The 6000-nt window shown below is 45.6% G+C and overlaps 1 pseudogene; it reads left to right on the top strand.

Annotated features, from left to right (window-relative positions):
* The first annotated feature begins 2172 nt into the window (after positions 1 to 2172).
* Positions 2173 to 2684, top strand: LOC142451420 (mediator of RNA polymerase II transcription subunit 22 pseudogene; annotated as a pseudogene).
* Positions 2685 to 6000: the final 3316 nt, after the last annotated feature.

Below are 6000 nucleotides of genomic sequence, written 5' to 3'. Positions count from 1 at the left end.
CACCAGTGTGTCTACCCATCGCCTTGAGGGCCTTCCTCTTTCTCACTGTCCCTCCATTTTACGCAGCATAATGTCCTTCTCCAGGAACCGGTCGCTCCTGACAACATGACTAAAGTATGCAGGATGAAGTCTTGCCATCCTTGCCTCTAAGGAGGCTTCTGGCTGTCCTTCTTTCAAGACAGACCAGGCTATCCCTTTAGCACAGCGGTTCTCAACCTGTGGGTCACGACCCCTTTGGGGGTTGAAGGACCCTTTCACAGGGGTCGCCAAAGACCATCAGGAAACACATAAATATTTCATAATATATAATTACATATTGTTTTGCGATTAATCACTATGCTTTAATTATGTTCAATTTGTAACAATGAAAATACATCCTGTATATTATTTACATTATGATTCATAACAGTAGCAAAATTACACTTATGAAGTAGCAACAAAAATATTATGGTTGGGGGGTCTCCTCAACATGAGGAACTGTATTAAAGGGTCACAGCATTAGGAAGGTTGAGAACCACTGCTTTAGCAGTTCATAGTACTTTCAATATTCTTCTCCAGCACCACAATTCAAATGCATTCATTCTCCTTCAGTCTCCCTTATTCACTGTCCAACTTTCACATGCATAAGAGGCCACTGAAAATACCATGGCTGGGTCAGGCGCATCTTAGTCCTCAAAGTGGCATCCTTGCTCTTCTATACTCTAAAGAGGTCTTGTGTCACAACAGGTTTACCTAATGCAACCCATCTTTTGATCTAGACTGTGCTTGCATGAATGTTGATTGTGGATGAAAGCAAGAAAAAAGTCCTTGACATCTGAGGAAGTTAGTTTATCGTGCCAGCCTGGCCGATAAACCCATGAGGGATTAATTGAAGGGGGGAGAGATAGATGGCTCAGCGAGCCTCGCCTTTCTTGTCTCTCGCTCTTTGATCATCAAAGCAGTGTGTGGCTGACTTGCTTGTTCTGTGCCTCAATTTGCAAGCTACACTACCTGTGGGACACCTAACCTGTGAACGGTGTCACTATAATTTAAGGTCTCTTTAAGACCTGCCTCACCACACAATTGGAATTTACATTTCTTGAGCTGAGGACTGACTGTTGGTGACCTGGCTCGCTGTTGTTGACCTGCCTTGCTATTTGCTGCCTGTGCCGGGATAGCCTGAATCTCTCTACAGAGGACTACCTGGCAGCCCTCAAGATTTGAAGGATTGCCAGTGTCTCCCAACTCTCTCATGGGAGTGAGTTGCACTGAGCCATTTGCACTGCTTTATAATTTAACTGTTAACTTCTTGTATTATATATCTATCTATCTGTATGTAATTTAACTGTTCATTTCTTGTGTTTTATATATATATCTCTATCTTTATGAATATATATATGTATGTATTAGCAATCTGGTTTTGTCTCTCTAGAGAACCCTGTCTAACATAACATCTTCAAACTTTTCTGCATGTATCATGATGTTACATGTTGGTCCAGTTGTGAGGATTTGGATTTTCTTGACATTGAGCTATAATACATACTGAAGACCGCAATACTAAATCTTCATCAGCAAGTGCTTCAACTCCTCCTCACTTTCAGCAAGCAAGGTTGTGTCATCTGCACATCACAGGTTATTAATAAGCCTTCTTCCAATCCCGATGCCACATGATGATTCCGTTAGCACACACAATGAATGGGTGCGGTGAGAGGATGCAACCCTGCCGCGCACCTTTCCTGATTTCACACCGTGCAGTGTGCCCTTTTGTCCACACTATCGCCTCTTGATCCGTGCACAACTCCTAAATGAGCACAACCAAGTGTTCTGGAATTCCCATTCTCCTCAAGCGTATCCAGAGTTTGTATGATCCACACAGTCATTAATGTCTTGGCATAGTCAATGAAACACCAGGAAACATCTTTCTGGAATTCTCTGCTTTCAGCCCAAGATCCATCTGACATCAGCAATGATACCCCTTGTTCCACATCTTCTTCTGACTCCATCCTGAACCTCCGGCAGCTCCCTGCCAATATACTGCTTCAACTGTTGGTAGATGATCTTCAGCGAAGTTTAATTGCATGCGATAACATCAGAAATTAATAGAGAAAAATGAGAAAAGGGGCGCAGTCCCCAAAGGTACGGGGAGCCGCCATCGGATAGGCACCTCCAGTGGCGGAGAGTCGTGGGCCGGCCATGGCGCAGCAGCGAGCCCTGCCGCGGAGCAAGGAGACGCTGCGGTCCTACAACAAGCGGCTCAAGGACGACATCAAGTCCACATGGACAACTTCTCCGCCATCATCAAGACGGCCAAGATTGAGGACGAGACTCAGGTGTCCCGGGCCACGCAGGGCGCGCAGGCCAACTATGAGATGCACGTGCGCGCGGGCCGGCGAGTCCCTGATGACGCTGGTGTCTGACCTCAAACAGTTCCTGACCCTCAGTGACTTCCCGTGGGGAACGAGGCCATCGACCAGCACAACCAGCAGCTGCGTGCGCTGCAGGAGGCCTGTGACCAGAAGCTGGTAGCGCTGCTAACCATCTCCCTCTGTGTGAAGCTTATTGGAGCCTGGACCGCGACTCAGCCCCCGCGGATGCCCTTTCGGCTGGTGGTCTCCCCGCAGCTTAGCACTGGCCCTCTGCAGGCTGCGGTCCCTGGTCCCTGGACACCCCCACACCAGCAGCTCTGTTTCCCCACCTTCCGCTGACCCTGAGGTTCTCGGAATGCAACTCCCCTCTAGGGCCCCGGGGACTCCAGGACCGCCCCCCCTTCCCCCGCCCTGCAGCTTCCCTGGCAGCCTCATCTGTCTTGGCCTGGGGTCCACCCACACCCCGAGTGCTGGGACTGCCCACCTTTGCTGAGTCCTCTGGGTACTGCCCCGGCCCCCAGGGTTGGAGGGACACTTCCAAGATGTGCCTGATTGGGTACAGGGGAGCAGGAGGTGTGCCTAACATGGGCACTGACAACCATGCCAGCCCCCCTGCCCAGGCCAGACCTGTGGGCCCGCCGCCGCTCGCTGCAGTAATGGTCCACCCCGTCCTGCTGACCCCTGGTCTGGAGACAGAATAAACATGCTGCTGCCCTCTAAAAAAGAGAGAGAAAGAGAAGGGGGGGGGGGTGCGGGTGTGATGTGAGCCTAGGAAAGATCCTGAAGGCTCCATGGGTTGTAAGATGCGCTGTAAGGCAAAGGGCCAGAGGAAGATCAAGGTGAGGTAGGGAGGGGTATCTAAAGCAGATGGGGGAACTCAACCCACTGCTATGGCGGCCATTTAGACTCAGAATGACCCTATTGGATGGAGTAAGACTGCTCCATGGGGTTTGGGAGACTGTTTATTGGAGCTGATTGCCTCATTGCATCTTTCTCCCAAGGAGTGACTGGTGGACTTGAACTGCCTACATAGAGGTTAACAGGCACCACCAGTACTCTTCACATTCATCTAACTTGAAGTTTTTCCATCTAGAAATGTATTTTCTGGCTGCTGCCAATAGCAACCCCCTTTGCGTTCTTGTTTTATTTCTTTCACACATTTTTGCCTGGTGGTTCAGCGGGTTAAGTGTTGGACTGCTAACCACAAGGAGATTCAAATCCATAGTCACCCTGTGGGAGAAAAAGGACATTCTCTGATCCTGTAAAGATTTAGTCTCAGCAACAATATGCAGTAGTTCTACTCTGTCCTATAGTGTTGCTGTGAGTTATATTAACTCCATAGCAGTGAGTGTATGAATGCTTTGACGATATGTAAAATATAAATGTAACTATATGGAGAAATAACGAGTTCTAATGAAAATTGTTATGCTATAGTAGTAATAATAGGAGTGACTTTTAAATTATTATTTACTGTTACTCTTTATTTTCTTTAGCATTATCATGCTATCTTTAAGTAAAACTACATTTAAACCTAAAACATTTTCATAATGATACTACAGTTACAAAAAAAAAGTTTAAGCAACCAAAAAGCCAAAGAAGTTTAACTTTCTTTTATTACATGCAAATCCACCTTTTTACACAGTTAAAAATGTCAGTTGACCTTGTGAAGGACAAAGAAGCAGGAGGACTCCCCTAGGATAACAAGCAGGTTCCTAAAGATTAAATTCAATCATTTAGAAATTGCAAATAAGAAACCAATAAGGAATTTGAAGCATAGATTTGCCTATTGCCCTTTTACAATGATACTCAAGCTCCCAAACAAATTTCAAGGGCAACGTTAAACCAGACACAGCTGCTTCTTGGCATTGTATCGCATTGCCAATGTTTTTATGTTCTTTTACTTTTAAATGCACTTCTATTTATAGAATCTGCATAGTTTGCTCTTATCTGTCAATATGTTTGTGTCTTGAGATATACTTTAGGATAGTCAATTCCTGCTTTCGATTTATGAACAAAGCATGCAACGTCATCAATCATGTAAATAATGCTAGAAAATGTCTATCAAGATTACCTTTTTGTAGATCTTCCAATTAGAGATACTTATAGACAACAATAATAATGATGATAGACATAGAGTAGCTGCTTAGAGTCCCTGGGTGGCACACATGGTTAAATGCTTGGCTGCTATTGGAAAGGACGGTTTGAATCCACCTAGAGGTGCTTCAGAAGAAATGTTTGGCAGTCTACTTCTAAAAGATCACAGCCTTTGGAAAGCCCTTCGTGGCGCTGTTCTACTCTGAAACACATGCATCGGTTGGAATCAACCCAATGACAGCAGTTCAGTTTTGAATTTTTGTAGATTAATTATTAAAATTTTAATGATTATGGTGTTTCTCAAAAGCTTATGATATAATCTTTGGGACTTTCTTGCCTGCTTTTCCCCTCTTGCCTTCTTCTATCTAACCTGGTGTGCAAGCATCAGCACGGAACATCTCTAGAGAGTCACCAGGGACTGGCCAGCACCTGGACTAGGCAGAGGGACCGACATCCCCGGAAGTTGTCTCCCACCACCCCTAGAGACTCGTGCATATCCCGAAGAAGAGAGAAGAAACCCTGGAAGGAGCCGGGTTGAAGTCCCTCTTCTAATCCCATCAAACTAGGCAGGCGAGGCTCAGTCAGAAATATGACTTTTCTTACCCAGTCAAGTTTGTGTGGTAAGCTTCATGACGGCTTCTTTCTTTGCACAATAAACTCTAAACTGTATAAACTGTGTGATTTAGAGAAAACAGCAAAGCAATGCTTTTTCACACCCACTGCCCAAACCTGCTGGCATCGAATTGATTCTAACTCTTTCAGACCCTAGGACTTCCGAGACTGTACATCTTTATGGGAGCAGAGAACCTCTGATTTCTCCCAGGCAGTGGGTTTGAACCATAGATTTTGTCATCAGCAGTTCGGTGTTTAACCTACAGCACCACCAGGGACCTTACGCCTTCCCAAGGGCCTTGGTAAATCACCCTCTAGAGCTGTGGGCGTGTGCTTGGTATACAGGAGTTCCAGGCCAAGGCAGCAAGAACACAAAAGCAGGAAAGCAAAATACTTAAGCAGCAATAATCGTTCTGTGGTTGAGCTGGAGAATGTCTTCAATTCATGGGAATCACGATTTTTTTGTTTTCCAATTGCTCCCAAGATCATTCCCACTATTGATGAGGCTTGAAACATCTTTAAAAAAAGAGTCATTTTCTTTTTTTTAATCATTTTATTAGGGGCTCATACAACTCTTATCACAATCCATACATACATCAATTGTGTAAAGCACATTTGTACATCCATTGCCTTCATCATTCTCAAAACATTTGCTCTCCACCCAAGCCCCCGGCATCAGGTCCTCATTTTTCTCCTCCCTCCCCACTCCCCCTTCTCTCATGAACCCTTGATAATTTATAAATTATTATTTTGCCATATCTTGCTCTGTCCCACGTCTCCCTTCACTCACTTTTCTGTTGTCTTTCCCCCAGGGAGGAGGTCACATGTAGATCCTTGAAATTGGTTCCCCCTTTCCAACTCACCCTCCCTATTCCCTCCCAGTATCACCACTCTCACCACTGGCCCTGAGGGGAATCCGCCCTGGATTCCCTGTGTTTACAGTTCCCAT

Source organism: Tenrec ecaudatus, chromosome 6, assembly GCF_050624435.1.
Source record: "Tenrec ecaudatus isolate mTenEca1 chromosome 6, mTenEca1.hap1, whole genome shotgun sequence".
Classification (NCBI taxonomy): domain Eukaryota; kingdom Metazoa; phylum Chordata; class Mammalia; order Afrosoricida; family Tenrecidae; genus Tenrec; species Tenrec ecaudatus.
This window is presented reverse-complemented; position numbering and strand designations above follow the sequence as displayed.